A 20,391-nucleotide genomic window follows, 5' to 3' on the forward strand; every position below is an offset into this window, starting at 1 on the left:
TTCAAACCATGCAACATAATTTGGATCCACTTCTCCTCTCGCAAGATCTGGTACCTGGGTGTCATTTTTCAGATATCGACAACCATTCCAATCCCGTTGGACTAAAGCCTTAGGTAGTATTGCTTCTGGGTGTAGCTCAATGACTTGGGTACTCAAATCTACATCTTCGGGTACCACTTGATACCTTCCCAGTTGCCTTAGAACTCTTTGCGGTGCATATGGTTGGATACTCTTCAAGCCCATCATTATGAAGTAGCCTTTTGAATCTGTCATGTATATGAATTCCGTTACCGGAAGCCATCCTATGGTCCATTCAATTTGACTTGCTTTCAGAGTTCTTAAATGGGTGACCCAGGTCTCAAACCCTTCTGGAGATTTGTGGTCTTCCACCATTTCCTCATAATTCTTGATGAAGTTGTTCCCGTCCAAACCATAACTCATGAACTTGGGGTGACAGAGGAGATGTTCGATCAACCACATTTGGAGAAGAATGCTACAACCCTCAAAGAATTGAGCCCCATATTTACATAAGGTTAATGCTCGATAAATGTTTCCCAGCACTAACGGAACAAGTGTGTGACCTTTCTTGGTAGTGAGGATTTGTGCAATTCTGACCATGCGAGTATCTATTGTCCCTTTTGCATTCGGAAAGACCATGATTCCCAGAAACGCCACGATGAAAGCGAACTAACGATGAATCTGCCAGATGCTTTTATCTTGTTTGTTGTTTAATCCCTTTTCATGCGTTTCAAACCCAACTAAGTGCCTGAACCTGAAGTACAAGAAGTAGAAAGAACAACATCCTCTGTTTACATGGACCTTCTTCATTTGCTTACTTATATTCAGAAGATCAAAGAACTTGTGCACAGGGGGAGCCCTCGGGAATATAAGCTGCTATTTTCTCAAGTCCTGGCCAAAGTCAATGTATCCGGCCATTTCCTCCAGAGTAGGGGTGAGCACAAAATCCGAGAAATGGAACACGTTGTGGACAGGATCCCAAAAGGTTACCAAAGCTTTGATTAGATCCTCCCGGGGTTCGATGTTCATGATGTCTATAAGGGAACCCAACTGTTTTTTTACCCAATCCTGACCTTCTTTATCTAAATCATTCCACCGCATGTGAAGCTGCAGCTGAGCCTGTTCTATGACCAATTGTCACGGGTTCTGGACAATATTCATTTGTACCTGTGGAGGGTTAAGGTTAGGGTTGACTCTTGTGGACTCTTTTGCAAAACAAGTTTTCAATTCCTAAAAGAAAAATCAATGGACAATGACCCCCTATGCTATTTCAGCAAAAAAGGTCGTTTTTGTAAATATAGCCCTTTCACAATTCCAAACAAATTTTGAGGCCGGGGGAAAGTATTTTATGGAAAAAGACACCTTATTGACAAACTTGACTGTTATTCACGAAAATAGCCTTTCGACAATTAAAAGATAATCTAAGGCTACCCCGACAAGAACGACTTAAAACATAACCGAAGCTGGGTCGGCTTATTCTTTTGACCAAAGGCCTAAACTACTCTTTACTTGATTATTTCTGTAAAAAATGAGGCCGAACCTTATGTGGGTTGCCTACGTATCCCACATCCGATTAGAATCAGACCTGCGTAGTTCGGTCAATTTTGACATAATTGGAATAAACATGATATTTGACTCACTCTTCTCGAAATACATTTTCCTTTCCTCTTTTCTTTTCAAAATATTTTGGCAGAGTTTCGAGGCATTTTCAAATACCTTCATTTTTAGAACCGGGAGAATTTTCTATCCTACATCACTCTTGGTTTTTCTCTTTATTTCCTTTTCCTAACCGGCTGACATGCAAGCCGAAACAAATAAATATTCACATAGCACGTAGGATGCATCAAGATAGTCTTTATTTTGGGTACACCTGTCCTAGATGGACCCAACCCCTGTGTTGAGTCCCCAAGGTCAAATGCACGTGATGCAAATAAATGTTCCTACTAGGGATCCAGCATGAGGTTATGTTATTCTAGGATGAAAACCTGGGGTTGTGTTCTAAACCTGGCTTACCCGAGCGGACAAACTCGAGTCGAGGAGGGGGCAACGTACCGGGAGCACGAAAGTCTGCCCAGCCTTGTTGCTTGCCCAACCCCCGTACTCTAACTAAAAAGTGGGCCATGCGAAGGTGAGCACCGTTTTCTAGAAGACTCATAAGGGAGGCGTAAAAAGACATTTAAATACAGTTCAAGTAATATCAAAGCGGTAAATGGAAATTAGCACATTAAGTTCACAAAATACGGTAATATCAAAAATAAATACAAATAAAAAATCACATTAACAAGCTCGAATTCTTGAACTCTGAACTAGAGATTCTGGATTCTTGTTCCCCAGCAGAGTCACTAGAGCTGTCACACCTCCCTTTTTACACCTCGAGGGTATATGGGAGTTTTTCCAATTAAAATGACATTATTCAAAATTGGATTATTTAATTTATCAGAGTCGCTACTTGGAATAGTTTATTTGTTGTCCCAAGTCACCGATTTATTTTAAATCCTAAATTGAGAAAGTTTCGACTTTATTCTAAAAGTCTGCGAACCAGAAATTTTAGATAAGGAATTCTGTTAACCCGGGAGAAGGTGTTAGGCATTCTCGGGTTCCGTGGTTCTAGCACGATCGCTTAGTGATTATTACTTGGCTTAAATTGTTTAACTACTCATTTTTAGGACCTATATACATTTTTAACCTCTTTTAGTCACTTGATTATTCGTATTTAAAGAATTGGGTTACACGTACGTATACGCTTTTCCTTTGGCGCGTCAAAAATCATGTCACGCGAACGTGTCTACAATTAATAACACTTTGTTTATTTATTAAGAAAGTTTGGTTGAAGTTGCGAATGCTTCCCTCGATTTTTTTTTAAAAACGAAATTCGTAATTATGTTACGCGAACGTATACATAATCACTATAATAGTCTAAGTCGCGCCTAAAGCAAACTAACGAGTGCTTAATGGCACTTTGTCTACATTAGTTAAGATGATCAATGCGAGGGCCATAGATTATGTGATTTGATGGCACACCTCGATTTGTTTGAAAAGGAGATTTGTAGTTAACTAAAGTAAATTGAGGATGCGTAGGTTTATTCTAAATTGAAGTTCAATCTAAAGGAAAACTTAATTATAAATATGTATTGGGGTATTTCACTAAACCTTTTGATTACTAAAAAAGATAGGCTGCAGGCCCAACTTGGGAACTTGACCAAGGAAGTACGGTGTTTGCAATCACTTGGGCTCTAAGATGAGCCCAAAGAGGGCATACGTTCAGAAACCTTGCCGGGCCCGAATTGGCCATGGCTGTCTTACGTTTTGGGCCTAAAACGGAGCCCAGCAGCCTCACAAAACTCTCCATTGAATTAGAGCAGAAGTTAACAGAAGGAAACCATCAAAGCCCAAATACGATTGGGCTCCAAATTGAACCCAAAACACGCGAGGCCCAGATCCGGTCACTCCAGGCCTCTTGATGGACATCGCCTACTTATGGGGCCAAAATCAAACCCACATATTTTGCAAAATAGGCTCTTAATGATAAGGCCATTGTTGAAATTCATACTTCTTGATTCACAAATGACAACAAGAAAGATTATACGAAATTCTGAAAAAAACTAAACATGCATAAATAATCAGATTATAGACTTATAATTCATTTGACATGCCTTTAATAACAAGTCATAAGCTTGAAATATGCCTTAAACTACTCAACCACCATATTCAATCAAGCACATGATCTATTTAGCAATGCTGAAATCTAAAACTATTTAACTGAAGTGATTTGGTAGCCACACAATGCATCTTTCACACATGTATGAGATACCAACGAATATCATCCAATGAAATATCTAAATAGAGTTACCATGAACAATACACGAGAAGATGAACTAACTTAAACACTCGTATGTGAGATTCCCAACTAAACAAAAGACTGTTGACTATCATGCAAATCAGAAATGCAAAAACAACAAACTAAGAAGATTCCAAAATACTAAGCTACTTGAAGAAAAATCAGACATAAAATGAAACTGAGGCTTAAACACTTGAGTGTAAAATTTCATTTAACCATCAGCTCTAATGTTACAGGTATCACTATATCCACTTCCATTCCAGGGATTCGAAAATGTACCTGGATATAGCGAAAACAAACCAAAAAATGTGCTTGGAGTCAGCTATTAACAGCAAAGCAGTAGCAGATTCACAACAAAGAACAACATCATAGATTCACTCAAACAGCATCATAAAACCAAGCCTCACATCAGCTTAGAAAGCATAGAAATTTCCCAAAATATACCACTTTGAAACTTTGTCCCCAAAGAAAGAAAAAAGATCCAGCTCTACTCCAGCTTAGAAAACCAGGAATTCTCTTGCAAATCCTTTTAAGCCTTAAAAGAAAAACAGAGATGCAATCCGAGCAAAAAGCCTTTTTTAAAATGCAGAAACCTTTTGAGTCTTTTTTTAGGGTATGAGTCTCTGATGTATTTTTTAAAACTTTTTAGGCAGAAGATGATGTTGAATCTCTCTGTGAGTGAGGGAATGTTTTTCTTTTATAGAGTGTACAAAAAAGCATCAAAAAGGAAATATTCTGACCTAATTTCTAGACTGCAGAATAGTACATCTTTTATACAGCTGTCTGTCCTTTTTCTTATCCATTACCAGCATTTTCATGCTAAGAATGGGGACATCTGCCATATTCTAGTACATTATGATATTTCCTCATTTAGAACCCCCAATTTACCCTTCTAAAATCATGTTTATTGCAATTTTAACCTATGTTATGATTATTTGACTACCCTTTAAACCCTTCTAGAACCTCCTAGAACCAACTAGGCCATTCAACCTTGGATTCCCTAAATTGATTTTCCAATTAACCCCTTAAGTTTCTCAAAATTACCCTATCAAACTCCTTCAATTCCATACGACATTCAAAAATCAGAAACCAAACCAATTAAGGCTAAACCAAAACCAAACAAACTAAAATCAAACCAGTTAAGGCTAAATCAGATATAAACCAAACCAAAACAAACTGAAATCAAACCAATTAAAGCTAAATCAGATATAGACCAAAATAGAATATTAAACCAAAACAGAAGCAAACCCTTAATTGATCTACTAAGTTGAACATGACTGATTAACCTAAACGCATTTAACTACACTTAATTAAAGCAATTAACTAAATAAGCCTATTTTACTGAAAATTAAACGAATCAACAAACAAAACAAACAAGATTAACACCTAAAAAAATGAAGAAACAGAAACAAAAAGGAAAGTATACTGATTTTGGCGACGAACGAAGCGAGCCAATGAGCGATGATGAAGTTGGGTCGGCCAGTGGTGAATTGGTCAAAGATCGATGACATTGAAATGGGTAAGGACTAATGCAAAATTATTGCTCTTATCAAGAGCAATCGACTCAAATGAGTCTCGACCCAAAATGAATAGAAATCCCCAAGCAAATTGCACAAGGTCGAACTAGGGTTTTTTTCTGGATGTTTAGATCTAAAATTCATCGATTTTGGTGGGGTTTCTAATATAACTGAAATGAGATATGAGATGAGGGGGGTGTGGTGGTTGTCCGGTTAGAAGATGGACGGGTTTGGAGAGGTTTGAGTAAACTAGGGTTCGGTCTTAGATCTGAAATTGGAGAGATTTGAGAGGGATTCGAGGGAATTGGTTTGGGGATTCGGAAAGAAGAGGAGGTGAGGAGTATCTGGCGTGAATTTGGAGAGGTTTGGGGCACCAAAACCGCTGTGAGGCGATTTTTGGTGGGTGGTTGATGGCGGAGGTGGCGGAGGAAATTGGGGCGGCTAGGGTTTCCTTAGGTTTGGTTGAAGGAGATGAACTGAAGGGTTTCGAATGGGGGGGGGTTCTAATTCAGACAATCATATAGTTAGTGGGAGGTGAGTTAGGAGCCGTTGGATCATAAAGATCCAACGGTCTTGATTGGGGGGGAGGGGGAACAAAATGGGGTCGTTTTGGACTATAGGGAGACGGACCAGGTAAGGGGTTTTGGGCCTGGGTTTGGGATGTGTTTGGGTTAAATTGGGTATGGAAACAACCCAATTTCAATTAAAGCCCCATTCTTTCAATTACCTCTTTTATTCTTTTTATTTTTCTTTTTTTTTAAATTAAAAATCCTAAATTAGTCTAAAATTGTAGAATTAAGTCAGATATCTAATTACAAAAAATTATAAAATTACTATGATCCTCAATTAGAAGAGGAAAATTATTAATCTAAAAATTAAAAGGTAAAAATGTAAAAATGGGTTATTTTTGTAATTTTCATTTTTTATAAAACAATTAATTACTAATTAATCCTAAAAATATAAAAAAAAAAAAAACTAAATGCAATGCATGATATTTTTGACATTTTTATGATTTTAATAAAAATCAAACGTGCACAAAAATGCAAACAATTAATAAAAATCCTACAAAATTCATATAAAATGGCAAATAATTGGAAAAAATTTATTTCTTGGATTTTATACGAGTAATTTATATAAGGCATAAATCACATGCTCACAGTATTATAGCATTAAACTCATCCCAAAGGTCCCTAAGTTTGAAGAAATAGTCTGTCACAATCATTGTTCCCTGAGTAAGAGAGTGAATTTCCTTTTGCAGGTATTGTACTCTAGCACCATTTACCTTGTCAAACCTTTCTCTCAGATCCTCCCAAACTTTGTGTGCATTTGAAGCATACACTACACTACTCAGCAACTATGGTCAAACTGCATTCATGATCCAGGATAGGACCACAACATTCACTTTCTCTTATTGATCACGTATTTTTGCTCAAACCTAGACTTAGGGAATCGACTATCAACAAAACCAAATTTGTTTTTACCTAGCAGTCCAATTCTCATAGATCTACTCCTAATCGCATAGTTTTCAGATCCTGTTAGTTGAGGTGAAATTAAAGAGCTACATGTAGTGTTTGTTGGCTGTAGGTAGAAAGGATGGATCCGCTTCTGCTGTATTTTTATCGCACTTGAGAACACTGGCTACCCAGACCAAGGCCACATCTGCGGTCAACCTCACCGCAGGTCCGATGACAACAGAAGTTGAAAAACATCAGCAATTATCACAAGTCTAAAATAAATCCGAGAATGATCCAAGGCCCCCGTGACCTCAACTAAATATACCAACGAGTCCTAAAACACCATACGAACTTAGTCGAGCCCTCAAATCACATCAAACAACAACAAAAACATAAATCACACTCCAATTCAAACTTATTGAACTTCAAACTTCTACAATCGATGCCGAAACCTATCAAAACACGTTCGATTGACCTCAAATTTCACACACAAGTCATATTCACTATTATGTACCTTCTCTAACTTCCAGAATCAAAATCCGACCCCGATATCAAAAAGTCCACTCCTGGTCAAACTTCCCAAAAATTCAACTTTCGCCATTTCAAGCCTAATTTAGCTACATACCTCTAAATCATAATCCGGACATGCTCCTAAGTCCAAAATCACCCAACGGAGCTAATAAAATCGATAAAACTCCATTCCGAAGTCGTCTTCACACAATTCTAACTACGGTCAAAATCCTAGAACTTAAGCTTCCGTTTTAGGGACTAAGTGTACCAAATCACTCCAAAACCAAAATAAAACCTCCCAGCAAGTCACATAAGCTGAAAAAGATACGGGAAAAGCCGTAATTAAGGGGATTGGGGCTAATACTCTCAAAACGACCGACCAGATCGTTATATCCTCCCATTCTTAAAACATTCATCCTCGAACGAGCATAGAGACATACTTGAAGTGGTGAAAAGATAAGGATAACGGCTGCGCATATCATGCTCGGTCTCCTAAGTCACCTCCTCGAGTGGATGACCCCTCCTATGAACCTTCACTAAAGCAATGTTCTTTGACCTCTACTTTCGCACCTCTCTGTCCAAAATAGCCGCCTACACCTCAACATAGATAAATCCTTGTCCAATTGGACTGAGCCGAAATCTAACACATAAGACAGATCGCCGTGATACTTCTGGAGCATAGAAACATGGAATACTAGATGAACTCCTGCTAGACTGGGAGGCAAGGCAAGCTCATAAGCAACCTCCCCAACTTGCCGCAACACCTCGAATGGGCCAATAAACCTTGGGCTCAACTTTCCCTTCTTTCTGAACCTCATAACACCCTTTAAGGGCAAAACCACGAGCAAGAACTGCTCCCCAACCATGAATGCAACATCGCGAACCTTCCGATCCACATAACTCTTGTGTCTGACTGGGCTGTGCAAAATCGATCCTGAATTACCTTAACCTTATCCAAAACATCCTGAACCAAGTCTGTACCCAATAGCCTTGCCTTTCCCGGCTCAAACCAACCCACTGGAGACCGACATGCCTACCATACATAGCCTCATACGGTGCCATATGAATGCTCGACTAGTAACTGTTGTTGTAGGCAAATTCTGCAAGTGGCAAGAACTGATCCCAAGAACCTCTAAACTCTATCACACATGCAAGAAGCATATCCTCTAGTATCTGAATAGTGCACTCGGACTATCCGTCCATCTGATGGTAAAATGTTGTGCTCAACTCAACTTGAGTACCTAACTCATGATGTATGGCCCTCCATAACCGCGATGTAAACTGTGTACCCCGGTCAGAGATGATAGATACCGGCACGCCATAAAGCTTGACAATCTCGTGGATATAAACCTAACAGCAACAAGTGGGCTGGTTCGGTCCCTAAATGGGCCAAGTGGGCTGGTCTCGAGCCCGGACTGGCCCACTTTCCACCCTTATATGAACTCAAGCCAGCTGCTCGGAAAAATAAGTAGTCATCACAAGAATGAAATGAGCTGACTTGGTCAGCGTATCCACAATCACCACTGCATCAAACTTCCGCCGAGTCCGTGGAGCCCAACAACAAAATCTATAGTGATCCACTCCCATTTCCACTTTGGAATCTCTAATTTCTGAAGCAACCCACCTGGTCGCTGATGGTCATACTTTACTGTAGGCAATTTAGATAACGAGCTACTTATTCCACTATGTTCTTATTCATTCTCCTCCACCAATAATGCTACCTCAAGTCCTATACATCTTCGCGGCACCCGGATGAATGGAGTACCACAAACTGTGAGCCTCCTGGAGAATCAACTCACACAAACCATCTACATTGGGCACATATATCCCGCGTTGCATCCTCAATGCACCATCATCTCCAATAGTGACCTCCTTAGCATCACCGTGCTGAATTGTGTCCTTAAAGACAAACAGATAAGGGTCATCATAATGACGCTCTGTGATACGATCATAAAGAAAAGACTGGGAGACTACACAAGCCAAAATTCGACTCGGCTAAAAAATATCCAATCGAACAAATTGGTTGGCCAAGGCCTGAACATCCAATGCCAATGGCCTCTCTACTGCTGGTAGATATGCTAAGATCCCCAAACTCTCTTGCCTACGACTCAATGCATCGGCCACCATATTGGCTTTCCCCGGATGGTATAGAATAATGATATCATAATCCTTAAGTAGCTCCAACCACTTCCACTGAAGAAAGTTAAGATCTTTCTATTTGAACAGATGCTGCAAACTCTGGTGATCAGTGTAGATCTCACAAGGGACACCGTACAAATAGTGCCGCCAAATCTTCAAGGCATGAACAATAACTGCTAACTTAAGGTCGTGGACATGATAGTTCTTTTCATGCACCTTTATCTGTCTAGATTCATAGGCAATCACCCTATCATGCTACATCAACACCGCGCCGAGACCAATTCGCGACGCATCACAATATACAGTATAAAACACCAAACTTGTAGGCAATACCAATACTGGGGCTGTAGTCAAAGCTGTCTTAAGCTTTTGAAAGCTCTCCTCACACTCATCTGTCTATCTGAATGGAGCATCCTTCTGGGTCAGCCTGATCATAGGTGCTGCAATAGATGAGAAACTCTCTACAAATTGACGGTAATACCCTGCCAAACCAAGGAAACTCCAGATCTTCGTAGATGAGGATGGTCTAGGACAACTCTACACTGCTTCAACCTTCTTCAGATCTACCTTGATCCCCTCACTCGACGCTACGTGATCCAAAAATGCCACTGAATCTAGCAAGAACTCACACTTTGTTAATTTTGCACATAACTTCTTTTCTCTCAAGGTCTGAAGCACAGTCCTTAGGTGCTGCTCATGATCCTCCCGACTCCCGAAGTACACCAAAATGTCGTCAATAAATATAATGACGAATGATTCAAGATAGGGCAAAATACACTGTGCATCAAATACATGAATGTTGCTGGGGCATTGGTCAACCCAAATGACATCACAAGGAACTCACAATGACCATACCGAGTCCTGAAAGCAGTCTTCGGGATATTTGGCTCCCGAATCGTCAACTGATGGCAGCCTGAATGTAACTGATGGCATGAAGTGCTGAATGAACAGGGTGACTCACATAGCGCCTACCATGATGAACTACAGTTGGGGCACGAGCACCACTATAAGTTCCAGACTCTCAAGACCTCTTGGCCTCCCTCTCCTCTCTCTTTTGAGCAAGAATACCCTCCAATCTCCTAGCATCCCCACAACCTACTAGTATGAAATATCCATCTCCAACTCTCGGGCCATGCTAAGCCTAGGGTTGAGCCCCTCGATAAACCGACGAACCCTCTCTCGAACTGTAGCAACCAAGGCTGGTGCATGTCTAGCCAAATCACTGAAACGAACCGCATACTCTGACATGATCATAGCATACTGATGCAACTACTCAAACTCGGCATGCTATGTATCTCTAAGACCCTGGTGGACATACTCTCTCAAAAACATATCTGAGAATTGAGTCCACAGAAGTGAAGCTGCCTCATCCGAACTACCCAACTCATAAGCACGCCACCACATATAGGCCGCTCCTCTAAGCTGTAATGTAGTGAAATAAACCCCACTTGACTCCGCAACACCCATAGTACATAGGATACGGTGGCACTCCTCAAGAAAACCCTAGGCATCCTATGACGCCAAGCCACTAAAAGTAGGAGGGTGCTACTTTTTTTACCTCTCGAGCTTGAGCTCCTCCTCCTCCTCAGAAACTGTTGCCCTACCCTCAGGCCGAACTAGGGCTATCAGCTGCACTAGTATGACCTTTGGAATCTTATCGACCTGAACTCGCTGCTGTGGGGTGCTGGCGGCGGGAGTCTGTTCTCCTTTCCTGTCCTGTGTGGCAGGAGCAAGTGGAATTAACCTTGCCTGAGCTATAGTACTGAACATGCTCATGAACTGTGCAAGGGTCTTCTAAAGAGTTGGTGCAGTAATAGGTGTCTCAGGTGCCTGTGCTCTGATTGGAGCTACTGGTGGCTCCTCTGTAGCAGCTCGTACGGGTGCTCTGGCTGCACCACGTGGACGTCCTCATCACCTACCCTGGCCCTGGTCTCTCGTGTCTCTAGTAGGGGAATGGGTGGCTGGTCATCTAATCCAGCTGTACGTGTCCTCACCATATGAGAGAGAATAGAAGAGAGAAGTTTAGAACTTCGAAGTCAACAATTTCGCATGACAAGGAATCAAAGAAATGAATTTTTTTTCTAATAGTTCCATAGTCTCCCGAAGATAAGTACAGACGTCTTCATACCGATCCGCGAGACTCTATTAAACCTACTTGTGACTCATAACACCTATGAACCTAGAGCTCTGATACCAACTTGTCACGACCCAAATCTCCATTCGTAAGATATCGTGATGGCACCTAGTCTATACGACTAGTGTAGACATGTGATTTTTGACCCTTCCCAAGATTTTACACATTTTTAGCGTAAAATATTTAGTTTAGGTTTCATATTATTATTTTAAATAGTGTTGACTTTTTCACTTTAGTTTATCACAAAAAATAAAATAAATATTTTCATCTTTAGGTTAAAGTCAATTAGTATATTTATATTTATAGTATTATAACATTTGAAAATACAAAAAAGAAATTAGTTTCACTCATAGGATTTAGTTTTATATTAGTTTATTTTAATTTAGAGTGATCTTTACATCTTTATAGATACATTGTATTATTTGGTCTTCTTAGCCTAAATTTAAACTCAAAAAAGGCATGATCCAACCCAATTTCCTAGATCCAAGCCCATACCCATTCCCCATTTGACCTAACATAATTCCTATTCTCTATAAAACTAACACCTACCTAAGAAAAGAGGGGGACACGAAAAAAGAGCACAACTTTTCATCCTCACCATTGTGAAACCACATTTTTCCTTTCTCAAACCAATTCCTCCATGAAAGCTCACCAAAAAAAACAAACATCACCAATTCATAGCTGATTAAAATCATCAAAACCCAGTAATACCATCATGTACAAAGCTTAGTAATCACCGTATCTAGTAACTGCCTTTCCACCGTGCGAATCACCAAAATACCACAATATATTCTGTTTCTCTTAATCTTTTCAAAAATAGTGCAAACGTTCTAGGTTAGAGATTTTCATGTGGTGCAAGAATAAAGATTGATGAAATTAGGTACAATAACAAAGTGGAAAATCAGACACGTATGCTACACATGAATTGGAAAAGAAAAAAAGGCACAATCAAAGTTAAAGGGAAAATAGAAATAATTGAGGGAATCTTCAGTGACTTTAAGGTCTTGGTTGCTTAGATCTAGTAGCGAGGCTGTCTGTTCCGAGGTTGGAGATTTCCGGCGAGGTTGCCGGCGAGTCCTCTGTTCTCTTGGTCGAGTTGTTCTTGTTGAATTCCCACCCTTGTATTCAAGAAGTGTTTCTGATATAAAAGGTCCATTCCATCTCACCTTTTGTCAATTGCTATCTTATTTGGTGTTGGAATGATATATTTAGCCAAATTCCTTGTTTGTGATATTCTGTTCATAATTGAAATTGCTCATAGTCGGCTGGAGCTAACTCACTACTTGATGTAATTAGGATAAAATGCTAGTTTGTTTACATTCTTATTTTAATTTTATGTTTGCATTGTTTTGAAAATGATGTAATTGTTATCAAGAAGATCATTAACGTGTTTTCTAATAGAATTGATTCGTTGAGAACACTAAGAGAATTGAAGCTTTTGCGGCACATTAGGCATGAGAATATGATTTCTTTGGTGGATGTGATGATGCCTATTCATAGAAGCAGTTTCAAGGATATTTATTTGGTTTATGAGTTGATGGATACAGATCTTAATCATATCATTAAGTCGTCGCAACCTTTATGTTGGCATTGCTTTGAAAATGGAATAGAAGATACAGGAAATTAATTTGAACAAATAGTCCAAATGTTTAAAACCATCGCCCATACAAATGAATTCATTAGTGGGCCCGTCTTTAAATAAGCACTAAGTCATAATATCTTCACTTACAAATGACTTCCAAAAATTATGACCTTCACAATAATTTCAAACTAGTTTTAGGAAATAATTTGAACATCGTAGCTTGCTTTAGGTGCGATTAATAAATCATCGTGTCTATGGGTACGGTTCCCTGGCATGGTCACGATACGTAATCCCCAATTCGGGTGTGCATTTCATGCGACTCGATCGTACCAACTTTAATTAATAATAAAATACACATGTCGTGAATCGCGGGTGCATTTCATGTAGTGTGGTTCGCGGCGTGTTCCAAAACAAACAAGTGTACGACAATCGTAACTTGTTCAAGAAATAGTTTCATAAATCCTAAAAAACGATCAAATAATTAAAAGTGGTTATAAAGTTAAAAATTCACAATTGGCTTAAAACATGTAGTAAATTAGAAAATAGGCCAATATTTAATAGTATAAGCGACCGTGCTAGAACCACGGAATCCTGGAATGCCTAACACCTTCTCCCGGGTTAACAGAATTCCTTACCCAGATTTCTGTGTTCGCAGACAGTAAATAGACTCAATCTTCCTCGATTCAAGATTTTAAACCGGTGACTTGGGACACAATAAATTATCCCAAGTGGAGACTCTGAATTTTAAATAAAATAATCCCGTTTCAATTGTCACTTAAATTGGAAAAAACTCCCTTATACCCCTCGAGTGGTAAAAAGGGAGGTGTGATAGCTCTGACGACTCTGCTGGGGATAAGAACCCAGAATCCCTGGTTCAGGGTTCAAGAATTCGATCTTAGAATAATTGTTATATTTGGCTTTATTTATTATCTGGTTTTATTACATGTTTGGGCCTAATGTTCTAAATTCCACTTTTTACCGCTTTGATATTATCTGAACTGTATATAAACTTCTACAAAACCCTTCTCTTCTCATCTTTGGGGATGTGCACACTGGCGTGACTCCTCTTCTGTTAGTGTCATACCTTAAATTAGGAAGAGGCTCGGACAAGTTACAAAGGCAGATGGCCTTTTGGTTCCCGGTACGTAGCCCTCCCGGCTTGAGTTGTCCGCTCGGGTACACAAGTCTAGAACAACATACCCAGGTTTTGAACTAACTCAGCCTCATGCCGGATCCCTAGTAGGAACGCTTGTTTGCATCATGTGCATTTGACTTTGGTGATCCAAAATAGGGGTTGGGTCCGTCTAGGATAGGTGTACCCAAATTAAAAGACCATCCTGATGCATCTTACGTGCTACTTGCGTATCTGTCTGTTTCGGCTTACATGTTGATTGGCTTTTAGAATAGGAAAAGAAATGAAAAAAAGAGAAAAAAAGAAAATAAAAAAAAAGAGAAAGAAGAAAAAGAAAAAAGAGTGAGAGGTAGGTATTTGAAATATCCTGAAACTCTGCCGAATTTTTTTTTTTAAATAAAGAAAAAAAAAGTCATTTAAAAATAAGTCATGTTTTCCTGTTGCGTCAAAACTGGCGAACGACGCGGGTCTGATTCTCACCGGATGTGAGATACGTAGGCAAACCTCATCGGTTCCGGCCCACAATTTTCAAAAGTCCAAAAATATTTTCCTTTACGTCCTTCTTTAGAAAAGTCTTTATTTTAGACCCCAATTTTTTTTAAAAAAAATCCAAAAATATTTTTCTTTACTTCCTTCTTTAGAAAAGTCTTTATTTTAGAACCCAATTTTCAAAAATCCAAAAATATTTTCATTTACTTCCTTCTTTAGAAAAGTCTTTCTTCGAGCCCACAATTTTCAAAAAATCCAAAAACATTTTCATTTTTCTTTAGAAGTTCACCTTTCAAAAATTGGAAAGAAAAATTCAAGATTCAAAAATAATTTCTTTTCTCTTTAGAAGTCTTTCCTTGAATTCAAAATAAAAGTTACAAAAAATCCAAAAATATTTTCTTTCTTATTTAGAAGTCTTTCTTTTAAAAAATTCTAAAAAAAAAAACAAAAAAATTGAAATCCAAAAATATTTTCTTTCTTCTTTATGTGTTTCTCTCAGAAATAAAAAAAATCAAAATCTAAGAAAAAAGTTAGTTTATTCACTTTATTCCTGATCTTCCTGAACTACGCAAGATCTGATTCATGTTCCCACATGATACGTAGGCAACCCATATCAGGTTCGATCGAATGGTCCAAAAAACATGGAAAAAAAAGATAAAAACAGAAAAGAGAAAAAAAAAAGGAAGAGAGTGTTTATTCTAACATGCTTATTGTTTTGAAATAAAAGCTAGTCAAAGGTGGTCGGATTGTTGGTTTGCAATGGCGAGTCACAAAAACAATCCAAGAATCCTCAGAAATAAAAGCATCTTCTCAACCAATGGAACAAGCACCACTGTTGTTGACCCAAAGTCACGAAAAGGCAAGTAGGCAAGTTAGCAGTGAAAAATCAAAGATGGAGGCAAATGTGGGGTTGACTTTACCATATTTGAGCAATAGAACATAGGCTGCTCGAGATGATTGTCAAAATTTGAGTATTGAATCCAAAGCAATCAAAATGGCCAAATGACGTAGTAACGCTGATGTGTGAATGTGTGGCTAAAATGTCGCTTAGTAACTGGAAAGTCACTCCTCCTTTAGCCATGGTAGCTTATTTTTCGTCTTTTCTTCTTCTTTTGTGTTATCGGACCCTGCTATCCTTTATTCAATAAAAAAACAGTCAGTCATTTTGTGTCCATTTTGTGCATAGTTCTTTTCACGCTAGTTTTAGTAACATGACATGCATGCAAAATTTTTGGTCAAATCTTAGAAAACTGATTTAGTCTTGAATTGGATAAGTGAGAAAGAGACACTTTTGAAGAAAAATAGACACGTGAAACATTTGAAAAATAACCATGAGCTAAGTTTACATGGAACTAAAGCAGTCATGCTTATGGAAGTTAAGGATCTCTACCTTTTGAATCGTTTGAGAAGATGAGGCTTAAGGATAATCGGACAGGTTGAATTCTGTTTAAAACTAAGAGATAGAAAGTGTTTTTCAATAGAAGGTGTATTTCAGACAACTTGAAATGGATCAGTTAGTGGAAAAATGCATCTTTTACATCAAGATAAAATCCAAGAAAAGTCACCCAAATTGACAAGGGTCATTTACATCGAGGAAAGTATTGCTCATACAGCTTTTCACTAAAAAAGACCCAAGAAGACAGGCATGTTCATCAATGATGTGATTGCGAAAGGATACTATAATTGGCGTTCTCGAGGATGGGAGGCCATTTTTCTGCTATCCAAACACTTTATACCCTTCGTTACCCCTTTTGAGCCCGTGTTATTTTCTTTGACCACCCTATTTTGGAATCAAGTTTAGAGTCAAGAGTTAAAAAAATTGAAAAAAAAAGAAAAAGAAAATAAAAGTGCATGTCCCAAGAGTACAAACTGGGGCAATTCTTAGAAAGTTCAAGTGAAATAAATAATGAAGAAGAAAAGAATTGTCAAAGGTCCATGCCCTCAAAAAATAGAAGCTGGGGCAACTTGTTTTGAAAATAAAAAGAAAAAAAAAGATAGAAAAAAACAGAAAGAAAGATGAAAAAAAATAGTTAGGTCAGATGTTTGAACTACGTTCGACCTGATTCTTTAAAAAATGATACGTAGGAAGCCTCACGGTTCGGTCCAACGAAATAAAAGTCGCAAAAAAAATTCCAAAAAGAAAAATTCCCTAGTATCTGAAACTGGGACAGAGATTTTATTTCACTTTTGAAAGAGTCGAGTCCAAGAGTTGTAAGTCCACAACCCTTCATTTTGAGTCTATTTTGAGCCTTCATGACGTCCTTTCTTCCCAACCCTATCCAAATTTCTTCCAAATAAAGACTTCCCAATATGCCTTCAAGAATGCCAAGAGAAACATGCAATGAGCAATGGTTGTCACACGACATAGAACATATTCAAGTTGCTCACAAAAGAAAATCAGAAAAAAAAGGAAATAAAAAAATAAAAAAAATGAGAGAGTCTTACTAGTGAAAATCTTCACGGGCACTGCAAGGCGACGGTAAGCAGAGATAAATAAATGAGAGAGGCTTATAGGTGAAATCCCTCGGAGCACCACTAGTCGAAAGTGAGTCGCGAAGCTGATGCAAAGAAGTGGCACGAACAAGTCCGACTTCAAAATCATAAGAGTGGTAAAAAGGAAGATTTGGTTAGTTTGATAGATCGGTCACTAAGTCCAAAATGCATGTCATGATTATAAGGCTAGTTATTAAAAAAAAAGAAAAAGTAAAAAAAACTCTTCCTTTTGTCCTTCCGACATGGGCATTTCTTGTTAATACTTGTTTCTTTGTATTATTGTGTCTTTCACTCCAAGTCAGTCCTTGTCAAAACAATCAAGAAAAGATTTCAAAATCTGCTATCAGCTTTTCAGTTGCATAAAATAAATTTGGCCAGCACACTCAGTTGTTACTATCAACGTGCCTTGAGGATTCATGCAAAGGCTCCCCCAAAAGACTCTTGTCAACCTACTTGGCGCAAGCAAAGATAACTGTTGATTCTCTCTGACAGACAAATTGCTCAAAAGCAGGAAGTCATTCAAGATATCAGAAATGGTCACCTAAGCAAAGATCTCCAGTTGGGATAAGGCTGTTTGAGCTACAAATACAAATGGTACTGGGTGTGAAACAATCAGAGTTGGTACAAAACAAAAGTCTCTTGAGACCGACTCAGGTTGATCGAGCAAAAGCCAATCTGCTCATGACTCAAGGCCACAAACCGACCACCACCTTTTAAAACTGACAAAGTTTTCTTTGTTTGAAACAGGAACAAAGCAGTGCAAGGAAAGTGGTTCGAAAAAATAAAAATAAAAATAAAAGAGAAAAAGAAAAAGAAAAAAAAAAGAAGAAAAGAAAGAAAAAGAAAGGAAGAGAAGAGCCGACAAAGGGAAGTTTCTCAATTCTTTGCCTTTATTTGTCTTGCTATTGTGCATAAAATTTTGTCGTTGATCTTCACATTTTTCTTCCTAGGATAAAAAGTCCTAGTCTGATGGATTTTGCTCTCAGTAGAAATCTTAGTCTGATGAATCTTTCTCCTAAAAAAATCTTAGTCCGATAAATTTTCTCCTAGGATAGAAATCTTAGTCCGATGAACTTTCTCCTAAGATAAGCAAACCTAGTCTGACGAATCTTTCTCCTAGGATAAACGTCTTAGTCTGATGAATTTTTCTCCTAAGATAGAATGCCTAGTCTGATGAACCTTTTCCTAGGATCAAATCTTAGTCTGATGAATCTTTCTCCAAATATAAGGAACCCTAGTCTCATGAACTTTCTCCTAAGATAGAAATCTTAGTCTGATGAATTTTTCTCCTAAGATAGAAGACCTAGTCTGATGAATTTTCTCCTAGGATGAAAATCTTAGTCTGATGAATCTTTCTCCTAAGATAGAAGACCTAGTCTGATGAACTTCTCCTAGGATAGAAATCTTAGTCTGATGAATCTTTCTCCTAAGATACCAAAAAAAGAAGAAGAAAAGAAACCTAGTCTGATGAATTTTCTCCTAGGATAGAAATCTTAGTCTGATAAACTTTCTCCTAAGATAAGCAAACCTAGTCTAATGAGTCTTTCTCCTAGGATAAATGTCTTAGTCTGATGAATTTTCTCCTAAGATAAAACCTAGTCCAATAAATTTTCTCCTAGGATAATAATTTTAAAAGAAATGGACCTAGTCTGATGAATTTTCTCATAGGATCGAAGTCTTAGTCTGATGAATCTTTCTCCTAAGATAGAAAACCTAGTCCGATAAATTTTTTCCTAGGATCAAAATGTTAGTCTGATGAATCTTTCTCCTAAGATAGAAGACCTAGTATGATGAATCTTTCTCCTAAGATAACAAAAAATGGGGACCTAGTCTGATGAATTTTCTTCTAGGATCAAAATCTTAGTATGATGAATCTTTCTCCTAAGATAGAAAACCTAGTCCGATGAATTTTTTCCTAGTATAATAATTTAAAAAAAAGGGAAAGTCTGAATTTGAAAAAAGAGGGGTTAATTTTTAGATTTCTTGAAATCAGGGGTCCCACCTGGAGAATAGGGGCAGTTTTTACTTTAGTGATGCTTAGTTTATAGTTTTGCGCAAGTTCAATCACGCATAGGAAATGCACATCCTAGTCTAATCTTTAGTTTACTCTCATCATTGCATCAATAGTATAAGTGATTTACAATACTGCTAACAACTCACAAATCTTCCTAGTGCAAACTGGGGCAGAAAAGTTTCTTTTGTTTTGTCTATTTTGCCGTGGTATCAGGCGCCCACCTGGAGAACAAGGGAAGACAGTTCGAGTTTCAAGGGAAAGCAGTTTCAAAGAAAGATGGTTCAACTTTCAAGCGAAAATGGTTCAAGGTGCAAGGGAAAACAGTTTCAAGTAACAAGAGAAGACGGTTCAAGTTCAGCAATCAGGTGCCCACCTGGAAAACAAGGGAATTCCATTCAGAACGCAATTCAGGTCAGCAACAAAAGAAGCTCGCATCAAGAATGCGAGTCAGCAGTCCGAGATGATCAACATAAGAAGTCTCAATCAAGAACAAAAGGAAAAAAATGAATCCAAAGTGCAAAAGCGGAGAAAAGATGTGGACTGCTCAAGACATAATTGAAGTCACAAGCTCTGCGTGTCCCATTTTGATCTAAAAAAGCTGAAGAAGATTGAATCAACACCTGCAACTAACAAGCATTAAGATTCAGATCAGAGTCCGCATAAAGAACCAACCAAGACTCAAGATCAATCTTCAGAAGACTCATCAAAAGGAATCTTGTAACTCATAGCTGATAGGCTTAGTTAGTCTTTTTAATTTTGATTTTGCTGTAATAACGGGACCGCAGACCGGAACCTCGACGGCACCTCAATCGGCTCTCCACCTCGGTATACTCCATCACTCTTCCTAATTTTGAACTACATGTGGCCTGATTCTTTTATAGCCAAGGATATGTAGGCAGCTCAGATACCAGGGTTCGGTCACATTCTCCTTTCTTTTAGTTTTTGGTCTCTCCAAATAAGGGTCGGGTCAAAAAACCTATCTCGTCAATCTTTGTCTGAAAACTGTTCGCGTTTGCAGTCAAAGAGGGGCAGTTGTAGACATGTGATTTTTGACCCTCCCCAAGATTTTAC

Source organism: Nicotiana sylvestris, chromosome 8 (genome assembly GCF_000393655.2).
Source record: "Nicotiana sylvestris chromosome 8, ASM39365v2, whole genome shotgun sequence".
Classification (NCBI taxonomy): domain Eukaryota; kingdom Viridiplantae; phylum Streptophyta; class Magnoliopsida; order Solanales; family Solanaceae; genus Nicotiana; species Nicotiana sylvestris.